The sequence below is a fragment of the Terrapene carolina genome, unplaced genomic scaffold (genome assembly GCF_002925995.2).
Source record: "Terrapene carolina triunguis isolate 2854851 unplaced genomic scaffold, T_m_triunguis-2.0 Scaffold48847, whole genome shotgun sequence".
NCBI classification, from domain to species: Eukaryota; Metazoa; Chordata; order Testudines; family Emydidae; genus Terrapene; species Terrapene triunguis.
The window spans coordinates 20775-37608 of NW_020713198.1; the positions used below are offsets into that span (position 1 = coordinate 20775).

A 16834-nucleotide genomic window follows, 5' to 3' on the forward strand; every position below is an offset into this window, starting at 1 on the left:
GGAACAGAAAGCTGTCTCTGGTCCTTAAAATTAGTTCGATAAGACAAAAAAAGGAGGTTAAAAAAATAACAACCAATGCATTCAGAATAGAAGAGAAAAATGTATTTATCACCTCTTCCCTGTTTTCTTATTGGTAGTGAAAGGATACATGGGCATAATTTGACAGAAAACTGCTTTTTAATTTTTTAAAAAAATAAAATGCAAAATAAGCAGACTCCACAACCAAAAAGTCATTTCAGGCTGTGTATTAGTAAGCTTATTTCTGCACTTCATGATGCAACTGAGGTGTGCACCTGAGCCTACTAATACCGAGTTTTTTTGCTATAGTATATAATGGGCTTAATAATTCTCAGACTGCGATTAGTTAAGCACACTATTGTGCTAATTATCTCTGCAGCACAGATGGGAACTTCTTTTCTAGAAAGTGACTTCATCACAAGCACTAAAAACTGGATCAATATACCAATTCCATTTGAATAAGTCAACAGTTTAAACATCACGTTTATGGACTAATTGGGTCTGATATCCACTTTGGTGGAGTTGTACTAGCGAAAACCTGATATCATGGCATAGAGAATCAGGTCTCTGATGCCCATATTATATAGTAGGTTGGCCCTTGCCCAGTTCTGTGACATTTTTCCTTTCCACCTTTGCTGCTTAAGATTGTCCTCCTTTTGACTATCCTCTAGATTCTAAGAAACTAATACACCTCTATCCCGATATAATGCTGTCCTCGGGAGCCAAAAAATCTTACCGCGTTATAGGTGAAACCACATTATATCAAACTTGCTTTGATCCACCGGAGTGCGCAGCCCCCTCCCCCTCCCCGGAGCGCTGCTTTACCACGTTATATCCGAATTTGTGTTATATCAGGTCACGTTATAATCGGGGTAGAGGTGTACTATGTGTGTTCTAGTTCAGTTAAGAATGACAGTTTTTCTCACCCCAGGTCTCCTCCCACATTCGTACACTGTCTCTTTTGAATGTAAGCGCTTTAAGACAGACACTGCCTTCAGACAATAACTAAGGCTGTGCTGGAATGATAGGTGGTTAGGAAGATCCATGACTACTAGAAAATGCTTGGGTAGTGGGGATATGAACTGTAGGTAGAGAAGTTCAGAACTAAAACACAAATGTGCAGAAAAGTCTGAGTAGCTGGGGATGCTGTTCACAGGAAGATGGAAATCCCGATTCCAAAATAATAAAGGAACAATATGACTGGCTGGCAACATGCTGTATTTAAAAAAGGAAGAAAATGAATCAGCAACCTGGGAAGTATTTCAGTGCTACATTGTGTTACATTGTCTTATTTTGGTTGAAAACAACTCTTTAAACTACATTTGATGGAGGAGCCATTATTTTTACCATTATTTAACATTAATGTTTTTAAACACTTTTTAAAAATGATGATAGTCTAATCTCACTAAAAACAATGAAGAGACACTTTAGACCGTGTGGTAGAGTTGATTAATATCCACCCGGAGAGCGTTGCTCACCCAAAGTGAAACGTTTATTGGGACTCCCGCATAGTCTATCATGTCTTATTACTCAAACACCTCATGAAGATCTGAAAATAAGGTTCCTGCTGTACAATACAAATCATGTTGAACCCATTCATTCTTTTAAAAAAATTACTGATGCATGTTTGCCATTTAGCAGAAGCCCAGTCATGTGTTTTATTCTCTGGAGAATGCTGAATGTTTATTTTTTGAAGTATAATATACTTAAGTGTTAGGTTTAGAGAGACATAGCAAGAATAAAATATGTGACAATGTAGTCAATGAGATTCCTTCTGTTTATTGAAAAAACAGTTTAAGATGTCAGTTCATGCTCACCCATAAATTACAATAACAACAGAAAAGATTTAATCTCAGTTTGCAAGTTAGCTGCTTGTAAAGGTTAAAAGTATATAGCTGATCTACACTGGCATCTTCTTTGGAATGTTTCAGAGGCCATAAATTGAATGGGTTTGGAAACTAACTACCCTCATTGAGACATCCTTTTTAAAGCCCTTGTAGTTTTAAGTGACAACGTGTTTGAAGTTCACACAAAATTGTTTATACATAGGAATCCACTACTCAGAGGGCTTTTTTGTGTAGTCAAGTGGCTCATCTGTTGTTCTAGGAGGAATAATGGTTACCTAATCCTAGTTTTCAATCCAAGGACTGTGGTATTTGACATACACCTAATAGCACAGAAATTTTCAAGTGGCTAGTGAGGAAGGCAATACGGTCTAGTGGTTAGGGTATTGGACTGGGAATTGGGAGTAAGCATTTTAACTTTGCTGTGCATCTGTTTCTCCTCTCAGCTCTGTTTAGACTGTAAAATCTTTGAGGCAGAGACGGCATCTCAGCACATGCTTGTACAGTCCTTAGCACATTGGAGCCCTGAGCTTGGCTGAGGCCTTTAGGAACTACTGTAATACAAATAATAGTACAGAACAATTTAGTGAAATTTACAGGATATTGCTCACTTTGGCTCAGACCCCACAAAGGACCTTACACATTGGGATACTTAGGATTGCGGCACCTAACTTTCAGGTACCTAGAAAAATCACAAGACAACAGTGAGATCCACCAAGCCTGAGTTATATGCCTAGCTTCCCTATACAATCAGTGGGGAGAGAGAGACCTTAGTCACAAAGTCAGCATGATAGGCAAGGAGACGCTTAAACGAGCCAATGGGAGATGTTGTCCAGAGGAGCGTGTGCTAATCCCCACCCCTCTCATAGAGATAGGCCACTAAGTCCAGGCTACAGGGAGGTTCTTAGCTCTGCTTGAAATGCACAAACTGGGGGGAGATAGTTGTTCAGCCACCTAAGCCATGGGCAGAGCCTGAAACAAACCCAAGGCAAGGTGACAAGAACCCTACTCTTGTTACCTATCAGCTAGAGCAGTGGTTCCCAAACTTGTTCCGCCGCTTCTGCAGGGAAAGCCCCTGGCGGTCCGGGCTGGTTTGTTTACCTGCCGCGTCCACAGGTTCAGCCAATCACAGCTTCCAGTGGCCACGGTTCACTGCTCCAGGCCAATGGGAGCTGCTGGAAGTGGCGCGGGCCGAGGCACTTACTGGCCGCCGCTTCCAGCAGCTTCCATTGGCCTGGAGCAGAGAACCCCTGGGAGCCGCGATCGGCCGAACCTGCGGACGCAGCAGGTAAACAAACCGGCCCGGCCCGCCAGAGGCTTTCCCTGTACAAGCAGCGGAACAAGTTTGGGAACCACAGAGCTAGAGTACTCACCCAGGCTGTGGAAGAGGCTGGTTCAAGTCCCACCTGCTCAGGGGGAGAAGGGATTTGAACAGGAATCAGCCATCTGTATCACTAGGATACAGAGTCATTCAGCCAGACACACCTTTCCTAGGAGAGAGCCTTACTGAGCTGCACAGCAGTATGTGTATTTGGGGTTAACTCCCACAAGGGATTTAGAGTTGGCTCAGGCAGGCACTCCCAGCTGGGAGCTAATTAGGTACAGTCCAGCCTAGGTAGGCTCAGCACCTTCAAGAGGGTCAGAGATATGTCTGTGGGAATTGGAGCTGTTTGTTGATCCCAAGCCAGGAGAGGGAGCTCTGGGGAAACAGAAATGCTGTGTTGGTTTCCTATTTGATTTTTGAAGTTTATTGACTGCAAACTATATAGAAGGAATGTGGCCAGATACTTTTGTCAAGTTTGAATTATGTTGATCATATTCCTAATTCTAGCCAGAAATACTAGAGGTTTTTTTGTTTGGTTGGTTTTATTTTGATTTTATTTGATTTTTTGTTCATACCTGAGACTCTTATGAACCATCTCTGTCTGCTCAGCCCCTGGCCCTGGCACATAAGACAGATGTTTATTTCTTAAATGAGCTAAATGGGTTAATATATTTTTTCAAGCCTTTTCTGGCTATTTAAAGGTGTTCTGTTGCTTTTCTTTTCTCCTTCCTGAATACACACACCAATGCTCTTCAATATAGAAGGTGGGGGGGGGGAGTATTTCCTACTCAGACATTTTGCAGACAAATTTCATCCTGAGACCACAGTCAGGAGTGGGGTTTATAAAAGAAATTACAAGTGGTTCAACTATCTGTGGCATCAGAAATATGAACATAAAAGAACAAAGTACTCATTTGTGTGAGCATCCACTCATTTCCTTCCATCGTTGGGCTCATACTCAAGCTAAAGTTGCTTAGTTCAATACTTTCCCAAAAGAACGTGAAGAAAGGGTTTAGAATTTTCCTCGGGGATATAAACTATATGACATACAAAGAATCACTGTCACCGTCTTCCACCAGTATATATATTTTCCTGCTTTTTGCCCCCTCTGCCCTGCTATAAATCCAATTCTTAATCCAAAGGGACTTTTATCTGTTTAGTGTGTCTCATGAACATAAGATAATGATGGTTCAAGGAGATGTAGTAATGATCTGTCAACTATATTTGTGGGAAAAGAAATAGTGCTCATAATAGTGAGGGACTGAAGGCATTGGCTAGAGCCACTAGAGTCAGAGTGGAGCCTTGGCCAAACTAGGAAAATAGGTCACGTTTGAGAATCTGGTGAGCTTTAAACTTGACCTTGAACCTAGAATAGGCACAGTTTAATCCTTTGGAAAGTGTTAACTGGTCAGAGTCAACTGTAGTAGGGAATCAAAGGCTACAGTAGAAACTCTGGCACAATGCAATAACATAGCACTGCCAATGCAACTCAATTCTCTTATTTTAATTGAGGTTTTCAACACCACTGCTATCAGACATGTTTATCAGGGATTTTCAGGCAATCAGGATGTGCCCTTGAATGTTTGAATTGTCCCATGTACATAAAGTACTAGACAGAATTTTAATATGTCTTTCTAACTATCCTGATTCTGATTCCATTTACAACAGGTTTATACTTTACTGGGGTTATTCCCAATTTAAACAGACCTGGGGTCAGAATCAGGCCTCACATTTGTGCAGCACAATTTGTGTGATTTTTGATAACATAACTTTGGATACATATCAGTTTTATTGCAGTATATTGACTATGGCCCTCTTTCAACAAAGCATGTGCTTAACTTTAAGCATACGATTCATCCAATTGAAACCAATGGGACTACTCGTGCTTAAAAGCTTTGAAAAATCAATGCCTATTGCATTATATGAAGAGACAAGGTAAGTAAGGTGAAGAATGTGAAAGAAAAAAATAAGAAAATAAAATACTTAACTGGTGAATGCAATATTTTGCATTGTCATATGTATTCTTTTCCTGTGTGTCAAATCTCTTTACTCATGTCCTGCCAGGGCACAAATGAATATAATCAAGGAATTGGATGTACAGATCCTTGAATTTTTCTATTATCATGTCCGCTAAATGTAAGTCACTTACATGATGCAGCTTCTGCTAATACCATAACCCATTCATTAACTGTGGGGGGGTCTTTCCAATATCTAAGTGTAATTTTTCTTTACCAGCATGAGACTTTTTCTTATCCTTTGTGATTTTTCCTTCAGACATTATTATAGTTTGATGTATATAATACTGTTCACATGTCTCCTGGTGCTTTAACAACATCGACATAGTCAAACTAAAAAAGTCAAACTTCCATTATTCTGGGGAAAGAAAACAAAAAGTCTTCACTGTAAACTTCAAAATGGGAAATGAAGGCCAGCAGTGTTCCTTTGTTAGTAGATTTTGATGCAAGAATGCTTTAAGTGCTGAATACCCACAAATCCCACTGAAGTCAATGGGAGCTGCTGGAACTCAGCATCTTTGAAACAAGGCCATAAATGTGCTAAGAATTTAAATGTAGAAATGGCAGGGATAGAAGGACCAACATCAAAAAATGACTCAAATGTAAATAAAACTGTGGGAAACAAATGTATGAACTAACTCCTGAAGATAAAATGTGCTGAGAAGAGTCAATAGTACAATTTTCGTCTAATTCTCATTTGCAAGTGTAGCCATTGGAAAAACCTGTTGCAGCAAGGTGCCCAAACCAAAAGTCCAAGTTGATGGTCCAATTTACGAGTCCCTTGATCAATTCAACCTTTGTTCACTCTATTACAAGTAATTTGCCCCTCAGCATCTCTACCAAGGCTGTAATTTAATTATTAGCAGATCCCAAAAGGAACATGGATTTGGCCCTGTAGCTCATCTCAAGGGAAGCTTTTTCATTTCAAGGGAAGTTGGATCTCAAGTTCTCATCACTAGTCCAGGTAGAGAATGTAACCTGGGTCTGAACTTCTCCTGGTTCTGAGGTATTGCTCAGCGTCTCCAATGAGGTACAGGGTAGAATTTACCCTCTTCTGTGGGATCTATTAATCATTAATGTACAGCCTTAGTAGAGAGGCAGTGTGGTCCAGTCAATGGGACACAGGTCTGAGCACCAGACAGCCTGTTCTGCTGAGGGGCCAGGTAAGCTGCTTTGCCTCTTTGTGCCTTATTTACCCCATCCATGAAATGAGGATAATATTTGTGTTGCATTGTAAAGCACTTTGAGACCTTCAGATAAAACTGCTTAAAAAAGACTTAGTATTGGTATTATTTTTAGGGATTTGTTAATTATTAATCACCTTCTCCCTGTTTAAATCCCTCCTTTAAACTGACTTTTATCATGATGCCTATAAATCACTAGAATCTGGCAAAGCTGGTAATCACTTCTGATTTCTGAAACCACTGTTATGACTAATTTATGCACACACACATATCCATGGTGGCCTTGTTTTTCTGCCCAATCCTTCCTCCATTTTCTCCATTTAATCACCCTGTTTGTTTTGTCTAAATCTTAAATTGTGTGCTCTCTAGGTCACGACCCGTCTTACTATTTGTTTGTAGAGTGCCTAATGCAATGGGGCCTCGATCACTGACTGAGTTCCTTGTGTGACACCACAATAGAAACAACAATAATTAATTTACAGCCTTGGTAGAGATGCTGAAGTGTGAGGACCTTCATTTGGAGTGTGGAATTTGGGGGCAATGGTAGGCCATGAAGTAATGTTAATTTTGATCTCTAATAAAACTAAATCCTTCACCTGCATAAGCCACAATGTTATTTGTACTTTCGGTGTGACAATTTACAACACTGTGGTACTTAAAACTTCACTGCAAAATGGACTTATTAATGTCAAAGACACTGCATTCATGTAACCTATATTCCCTTACATATTGTTAAAGGTGAAGCTGAATACTGAAGCCCTGACCATGCTAAATTCTCTTTACTAATCAACAAAACAAAACAAAAAACTCACTATGGGAGACAGAGACACAAATAGCGAGTAATGACCATTTGTCTTGACAGCAGGATAACACAACATAAAACACATATTTGATATGTAAAAAAGGAGCTCTTGAAGATGTCAGTGTATGGCCTGAAGCACTGTCTGTTCATTTTATTGAAATGTTTTAAATATACATGCAATACCAACTTGAGGTATTTTCCTCCCTTGGAACTTCTTCATACATGTTTCCCATTTCAGCTAGGGATATGATGAATCCACTTTGTTATTCAATCATATGCCAAGTAGTAGCTATTGGTATGCAACAGATGCTGAAAATGAATACCCAATGATCCTGCAAGACCAACCCTGTACAATTTCAAGGTCCTTTGGAAAAATTGTATAGGGGATTCTTTGGAAACATTTTCTTTTTTTGATTGTTTGAATTTTTAACCTAGCTCTGCTTCTACCAGTAGGAGACAGGAGGTGAAAAAGATTATAAAATGGCCAGTGGGCTTCCAGCCATTTTTAATAAAATCTTCCCTTGTTAATTTCAAAGACTGTGTCTTGGGGAAGACCCAGCGTTGATCACAAAGAACTGTATCCTTCTACCCAGATTTCATGATTTTACTAAATGGTGAATGAAGTAGACAGAATGCCTGCCCGCATTTGGAATTGTCTGGCTCACATTGTTTTTCTCTGCATGATTGGACTGTATACAATTATAAGAGGCTTTAATTGCGTGACAGTTTTTGGCGTAACCAGGACAGTGAGCCACCTAGTTACCCCCTAACTCTAGTGTGAAGGGAGTCATGTTTGTACTTAGCTGCGTGTCAAGTTCCTATCACTGCCAGCCTTTCAGTCATTCAAGCATTTTCTGCTAGGCTATGCCAGCCCTTACTGTGCCTTGAATGTTAACAATAGGTGGGCTCCAATCCCCGAGTCCCTTTGATGCATTCCTCTGTGATATCCAGCCCTTATCACTGGCTACTCACACCAGTACCAAGTCTGATGTCCCCAGAAGAATAGTGTATGCACCGGCTTGCAAGATTCATCTAGAACCAGCATTTTCCTTAACATCAGAGGACTCGTATATTTATAGTGAAACAAGAATACATTTATTATCAGTGACTCAAGTTACAAGTGATAGTGAGTTAGGCTACTGGAAACAAAAGGTTACATATAAAAGAAAATCATAACATGCTTTCTAGAGACTAAACCTAACTAACAGGTTAACTTCCTGTCTAAAAAAATTTCTCTCGCCCAAAGTCTTTTGCAGCGTTTCAACCAAGGATGGCTGAGATGCCATTTTCATTTAATGTATGTTGCACTACCCATTTTATTCCTAGATGCAGGATGGAGGGATGTCTTCTTTCCCTGCTACATATATCCACAAAGTTCATTGTCTGTCCTGTGGTGATCTTTTACATATCTTTAATACTTTGGGAATGAGAGGTATTGGACAGATTTTGAAGTGGCTGAAATTTATATTTTAAATAAAAATGTTTCCTTGAAGATAAAACTGCATAGATGAAGAGCATAAAATATTTTCTACCATATCACACTTAGGGCATTGTTTTGCTTGATAGTAATAGGTGGTGCTGAGCTGTACCACTCCGGAACACTCCTGCATGTCTCACCAACTTTAGTGGCCTGTGTAGGGCAGGGAGAGCGAAGCCCCCTTTTCACCCCATCTCCTCCTGGGTGAGGTCACTGCACTCAAGTATGCCTAACCTCCAGTTCAGGTGGCACAAGGGAGGGAAGTTTCTAACAAACTCCTTCTTCTTGCATACCAGTCCAGCAGTCAGGCACAATCTGACTCATAACACTGGTCTACAATTTTTGAGAAGTCGTCTGCTTCAGAGATAAAATGTGCTATTTATTATGTATTTTGATGTGCTGAATTCAAATATGACAATTAAAACAACTGATTGGCTACTGTTTCTAAGATATTTAAGTTTTTACATTTTATGTCTATGTATATTGTGTAGATAGTAGAGTTTTAATCATAAATTGTAAACCTAGGTCTTTTCATGTGTTTATGGTTGCTTTACATGATAATATTTCACCTGTCCTGTTTATGTAACACTTTAAAAATCAGCAAAAGGGTTATATAAATAACATTTATTATGAAACAAAAGGCAAAAAACTATTCTGTACATAGTTTAGTCCTATTCAGTGTCTACTTGGCGCTTCTTGGCTTGTCTCTTGTATTCATTAAATGGAGCATCTCTTGTCACTGTCCAGCAATAGTCTGCAAGCATTGATGGGCTCCATTTGCCCTGATAGCGTTTCTCCATTGTTGCAATGTCCTGGTGAAATCGCTCGCCGTGCTCGTCGCTCACTGCTCCGCAGTTCGGTGGAAAAAAATCTAGATGAGAGTGCAAAAAATGTATCTTTAGTGACATGTTGCAACCAAGGCTTTTGTATGCCTTGAGGAGGTTTTCCACCAACAACCTGTAGTTGTCTGCCTTGTTGTTTCCGAGAAAATTTATTGCCACTAACTGGAAGGCTTTCCATGCCGTCTTTTCCTTGCCACGCAGTGCATGGTCAAATGCATCATCTCGAAGAAGTTCACGAATCTGAGGACCAACAAAGACACCTTCCTTTATCTTAGCTTCACTTAACCTTGGAAATTTTCCACGGAGGTACTTGAAAGCTGCTTGTGTTTTGTCAATGGCCTTGACAAAGTTCTTCATCAGACCCAGCTTGATGTGTAAGGGTGGTAACAAAATCTTCCTTGATTCAACAAGTGGTGGATGCTGAACACTTTTCCTCCCAGGCTCCAATGACTGTCAGAGTGGCCAATCTTTCTTGATGTAGTGGGAATCTCTTGCACGACTATCCCATTCGCAGAGAAAACAGCAGTACTTTGTGTATCCAGTCTGCAGACCAAGCAAGAGAGCAACAACCTTCAAATCACCACAAAGCTGCCACTGATGTTGGTCACAGTTTATGCACCTCAAAAGTTGAGGAGATACTGTATTTGAACTTGCTATGTGTTTTTGAGAGGGATTTTGTGGCATGTACATGTTTTGGGGTGCAATTTGGTCCTACTTTGGAGGTTTTCAGTGGGAACGTAAAATAAATAAATAAAACTATGCACATGCTCGTTATTCCATTTACCCTAAACAAACACTAGAGAAAAGGTCTGATTCATCAGTGCCAGAAAACAACTTTCTGGAAATGTTATAAACTGAAATTGTTAATAATCCATGTTCCTGTGGGAATTTTTCCCTTTACTTGCTGCTTGTTCTCTTATTTGTCTGTCTGTTTCCCTCCTGTCTGTCTTACCTTCAGCTCTGAAGAACAGCAATATTTGCCCATCTATCTCTCTCCCCCAAACTCCTAAAGTATATCCCATGGAAGGAGTAATTGCCAGATAAGGCAAAACACAGTCACACATTTCTTTGCTTTGAAAATGTCAAGTGAATTATTTTTGCAACTACCATGCCCTGATTACTGTCAATTCAGCAAAGCATGTTAGCATGTGCCATAGTACTATTGACTTCACTAGGACTAAAGCATATGCTTAAAATTAAGGACATACTTAAGTGCTTTGCGGAACTGGAGCCATAGAAAATAAGCCCCTTTCCAAATCTTGCTTCATCTATCAGATATACTCATTTTCCATTTAACATAACATCATAAATTTATTTGCAGTTCTCCCAAGCCTTAGAGAGAAGAATTATATTACAAACTTTCCTCTTTTTTAAGAATTTGAAAATCTTTTGGTCATAAGCAAATGCCCGCAACTTTTTTTCCTGAATTGTATTTTTCATAAATATAATTATCTATAGTTTCTGCTGCTCCACACAAACTAAAGTGAGAATCTAAAAAAATTCTCTGTTGGATCTAAAACTACAGTGTGAATCTGTCATGCCTCGATATATTGAATGAAGAGAACTTAGAAAATGCTTTTTGCTAACAGCAGTTGAGCTAAGTTTGAGATTTTTTCTTTTCAATGGCATTTAATAGCACATTTTTGACCATGGCTATTACTACTGCAGGTAACTCAATTTCTCTTATGAGATATAATTATCACTGGAGGAAACCACAGGAGAAAGGTACAATTCCATCTAATTTTCTATGATTTCCTCATCGAGAACTTATTTTTCTCCCCCCAAACATGAGGGCCTTTGTGCTGCATGTTTCATTTTGTGTTACCGCACTGACTGTGGGGCACAATAAGACTCCATTTGTAGCACCATTTTCTTTATGCTCCTGGTGTATAAATCACAGCAGAGTTGCTAACAGTGTGTGACTGACAATCTTTCTTGATAGACAATCTGTGATCCTTTCAGCCTTTTACTAATAAGCTCATTAGGATAGAAAGGCTGAAAATACTTTCTAGGATGTTGCAATGAACCTCAACAAATTCAGTGCATGTCTGACCACTCAAACTTTAGAGAATCAATCTTTCTTCAATCAGAATTTTGTCAGGTCCTGTTGAATGTCTGTTGAAGGTCACTGTGGTGTGTTTGTGTGTGTTGGTTTTGTTTTATTATGTTTCACTTTTTAATAAAGCATTCTGAGCAAAATCCAACAAGCCCTCCAAATGAATGCAGGTCAAGGTGAAAAGTTTTTGAACACTAATTGTTTTAATTTTCCCAAATCAGTATTTGGAAATCATTTAAAGACTCTATTTTGATTTTGTCACTTTATTTAAATTTGAAATAAAATCTAGGTTACATTTTCCAAAAGAAACTGAGTACTATTTTTAAAAAGCAACATTAGGTGCCTAAGTGCAACTGACTTTGGCATATAGAGATAGATATTCAAAGACACTTAGGTACCCAAAGTTGCAGATACATGAGTAGTGCCCACTTTATTGCCTCTTCAAAGAAAAGAAATCCACCACAAGAGTTTTCACAATATATTTCATTAAGAGTAAATGTCTAAGAGAACATGTGGTTAGTGAATCCTGCAGTGAACACTCTGGAAAAGAGCTACATTTCCATGCATTTTTCAGATTTCATAGTTCTTCACCTCTGGGGGCTCTTTGCTGGGATCGCCCCCTTGCTCCAGGTACAGGTTATTGTAAGGATACTGCTTCAGTCCCATAGGTATGTAGGATGGGTACATTTCTCCAAGCCAGAACATAAACAGCACAAAGCCAATAAAGAGGAAGAAGTGATGGCACATAGTGTGCCAGTGTACCACAGTGGGGGATGTGTCAACACGGGTCCAGAGAAACATATCAAAGTGCCAGTGCATTGGCTCTCTCCAGTTTTGTCTCAGATGGGGTAGTCCCACTGATACCAGGGGTCTCTTTCATGATGAGGTTGGTCAGGAAGTTTGGGATAATCACCATACCCTATGTCATCATCCGGATGTGGCTCATAGTCCTCATAGTCCTCCACCCTCATGTTGTATTTCTTAGCAGCAGCTGCCCTTTCCTCTGGGGTCTTGGGGTAAGGTCCAGGCATCATGTATGTTGTCCTATACAGCCAATCACCTAGTTCTTTACTGCCTAAAGAACCTGTTGGTAACTATTTCAGATTGAGGATATTGTGATCCTTGTGCATCCAATCAGTTAGCAAAAGTTTGTAAAGTGCCTTGGGAATCTGTTTGGATGCCAGGTGCTATCTATGTGCACGATCATTAAAACATTCCTCAAAATTAATTGTTGGGGCAATATACCCTCACTCTTTGTGTGCTTTTAACATTTTACAAAGTGACTGCTGGTAATTGTATAAAAGGGCAGCAGATGGGAAGTAGGGGATGTAACCTTTCCCCAACACAGCCAGACACTTATCTGGAAGAAATGATTATTCTTGCCAGGTGTATGGAAATGTTTATTGTTATGCCTCATTGTCATCTTATTGTGAGGTCTATGAGTGAGTACAATTCATTTCACTGTTAGTTATAGCAAGTATTGCCTTGATATGATGACTGTCCGTATATCTTATTTCGCCAAAATATAAATTTGGCTTAATTTAAACATTTCTGATTAATCATGTTATTTTAAAATGGAAGTGTCCTTTTTTTCTCTCTTCATTAGTATGTAGCATTCATTATACTTTCCTGAGACCTAGATAATTGGACATATAAGTGCACCTAAGTTAGTGAGAAAACCGCTTGCAGGTCATATAAAACCAATTTTATGCAAATTAATTAAAGCTTGCAATGATAAAGCATGTATGATAAAATAGGAATGAAGTAAAGAAATAATAGTGAGGCTATATTAGTGTACTATGTCTCATGGAAATGCAATTAAAAAAATCAGTTCTATTCAGTGTCACAACTGTTAGTGTACATCAAAGTAAAGTTATAGTATCATTTCAGGCTACAGCCAGGTTGTGTAGATTGACTTCTGAGGTTCCCTGCTGTTCTGTAAATCCACCTCCTTTCTGATGTATGGCAGAACTAGCAACACATCTCTTCCCCTCCCTTAAAGGAGGTGGTGGCAATTGCATCAAATTTGGTGTTTTGGATCCTATTGGGTCGACAAAGTATACAAATGACTAAAAAAAGAGATGTAGGTTTATACTCTTGTAATTTGCAATAGATTTGAATCCTGTCATAAAAATAATGACTAAAAATTAGAAATCCAACACCATTGCACTATCTAGGTCATTACTGAGTTATATTTCTTGATGTCTATGTAATGTACTATATACAGCACTGTGGGGCTTGAGAATAGATACTGCCATCGGTCATAACACAAAAGTCCCACCACCTACTGTTCTCTTCTTTATGCCAATAAAATGTTTTCCAAGAAGAAAAGATGCATCATGAATGTTACAGTTTCAGAGTAACTGTACTTAAATTCTGTACCCCCTCCCCCTCACACACACACACACATGTGGTCCCTCAACGGCACCCACATTAGGTTTCAGACTCCTAGGCTATGTCTACACTACGGGGGGGATCGATTTCAGATATGCAAATTCAGCTACGAGAATAGCGTAGCTGAATTCGACGTATCTGATCCGACTTACCCCGCTGTGAGGACGGCGGCAAATCGACCGCCGCGGCTCCCCCGTCGACGGTGCTTACTCCTACCTGGACTGGTGGAGTACACGCGTTGATTCAGGGATCAATTATCGCGTCCCGAAGAGACGCGATATATCGATCCCCGAGAGATCGATTTCTACCCGCCGATCCAGGCGGGTAGTGAAGACCAGCCCCTAGTCACCACCTCTCTTGGGTGGAGACCTACATCTCTCTCCCTTCTGACTGAGGGTTTTAAGGCTCCACAGCCCCTTGTCATACCCTGTGGTATCTCTGAACAGAATGTGCCAGTGTTACAAGTTAGCACACAGCTCTTTCTCAGGGGAGTACATCTGTTCTTAGGATTAAAAAAATGGCAGAAAAAATACATAAAAATAACAAAAGTTCCTACACATATACTAATCAACCTACCTGAAATCACTCATCTTCCACATGGGGAGTCTGCAGGTACGTCTACACTGAAAAAAGCCCACAAAAAATGCAGCAGTGAGTCTCAGAGCCTAGGCCTACAGACTCGGACTTGCAGGGCTCACTCTATGGTGCTAAAAATAGCAGTATAGACATTTCTGCTTGGGCTCTGAAACCCAGCAACAGAGTTGATTCTCACGGCCCAAGCATCAGCCCGTGCAGGAACATCTACACTGCTATTTTTAGTGCCATAGCATGAGCCTGAGTCTACAGACCCAAGCTCTGAGACTGGCTGCTATGGGTGTTTTTTTTCTTGTTTTTTTAAAATGTAGATATATCTTGATAGACCAATATCCCCACCAACCCTTCAGCAAGTGTTGGGGCCTTTCTTTGAGAAGAAGGTCCTGTACATTTGCTAAATCTCAATGAGGCTAATCAGTCTGTTTAAACTCATCTGTTCATATTTGGTCTCCTAGTCTCTGGAAAACCCAGTTTGAGCCAGTATATATATATATTACCCAGGGGGATGTGGGGGCTCCTTTCTGGAGTTGTTTACAGTCTTAGTGACAGTGCTTTTACCAAGTACTAGTATTATGTATTAGAAGAAATAACAAATTGCACAGGCAACTCTGTCGTTTCGTAACCTTCAAGTCCTCAACTTTGCAACCTTAATAACATTCTTTTAACATATTTTTATATGTTATGTTGATACTTTTATAATTATCATATGTCACTTGAACATTAACTTATTCTTGAGATGAATATAAAATTGTAAGTATGAGTGTTATTGTAATTGTTTAAAGTGTGGGTAGCACTGGCAGATATCTATAAAGATGCCTCCGTGCATGCCTTTGTATAATTGATGTCGATTTCCCTCCTTCTACATATGTAGTTTTAAAAAGTCATATCAAAATTCCTTAAAGGTAAATTAGACTAAAGAACGGAGCCACCTTTGAGAAGAAGCAGTGGAATTATAACCATTAGCACTAGCAGGTGACAGCTTAATGAGCACCTCTTGTAAATGATAAAGAAATACAAGAATCTTTCCTAGAAAAAATAATAAATAAATCAGGAATCATTTCAGCCCTAATATTCTATTTCATATCACAGAGATTATGACAGAACTTATACCAGAAGAGAGAGGCTAATGTAGCTGGATTTCATCTCAATAGCTATTTTTGACTCCAATAACAATTTTAAAGTGCCTGAGATAAAGTATAAATGCTAAGAACTGATTGGTGTAGCATCTGATAGAGCTGATAGTACATCTATCTATGATCACTTATTTTTTAATAGAAATGACCCTCATTCCTCAGAAGAAAAAAAATGTTATATTAAAACATGAAACTAGGGAGCCTGATCCTGAGCTGAAAACATCATACCGAATGACATTTCAAAAGAAAACTAGAAATGTAAGCGCTGTCTGGGGCTACATCTCCACACTGTGATATGATTGTTATATTAGAAGGAAAACTGAGATCCTATCTTACATCTTATGTGTTATACTGTTTGAATTAAGAAGAAGAAAAACTTGGGTTAGGAGGGTGTGAGCTTTAAAAGGATTATTTAAAAAAAATCTGTTCTTTTTCAAAGAGTTTGTGAATTAGATAAGAACATAACTGAAAGGGACAATGTTTTGGGGATGTTGTTGTTTCTTTGAACAGTGAATCATGGTGAACTGGTGTAAGTTAGTCCCATTGTGTTCAATGGAGTCTACACATATGCATATGGCTCCTAGGGGGTATATCTGCACTGCAATGAAACACTTGTGGCTGGCCTGTGTCAGCTGTGGGGCCATAAAATTGTGGAGTACAGGGGCGGCTCTAGGCACCAGCAAAGCAAGCACGTGCTTGGGGCAGCCCATTTGCAGGGGCGGCAGGGATCCAGCATGGGAGCTGAGAACCAACAGGGGGCCCTGGGAGTTGTAGTTCCTTGGTTAGCTCCCTGCCTATAGAGCCAGCCCTGGAGCAGGGAAAGAACTACATTTCCCAGCATTCCCTTGGCCACTACCAACAGGAAAGAGGGGGAGGGAGTGAGGAAGCTGAGACCTCACGCTGCAGCCTGCTTTGAATGGAGAGCTGCACTGGGAAGGGTAGGGATACCATATTTTAAGATTCAAAAAATAGGACACTCCATGGGAAGGGAGGGTAGCCCCACCCTGCCACCATCCACTCCCTCCGACTGCCCCCCACAGAAACCCCAACCCATCCAACCCCCCTGTCCCCTGATCACCCCCTCCCGGGACCCCTGCCCCAACTGCCCCCCAGGACCCCACCCCCTATCTAAGCCCCTGGTCCTTGTCCCC

At 40.0% G+C, this 16834-nt stretch overlaps 1 pseudogene; it reads right to left on the bottom strand.

The window, feature by feature from the left end:
• Nucleotides 1–12132: 12132 nt before the first annotated feature.
• Nucleotides 12133–12596, bottom strand: LOC113405694 (annotated as a pseudogene).
• Nucleotides 12597–16834: the final 4238 nt, after the last annotated feature.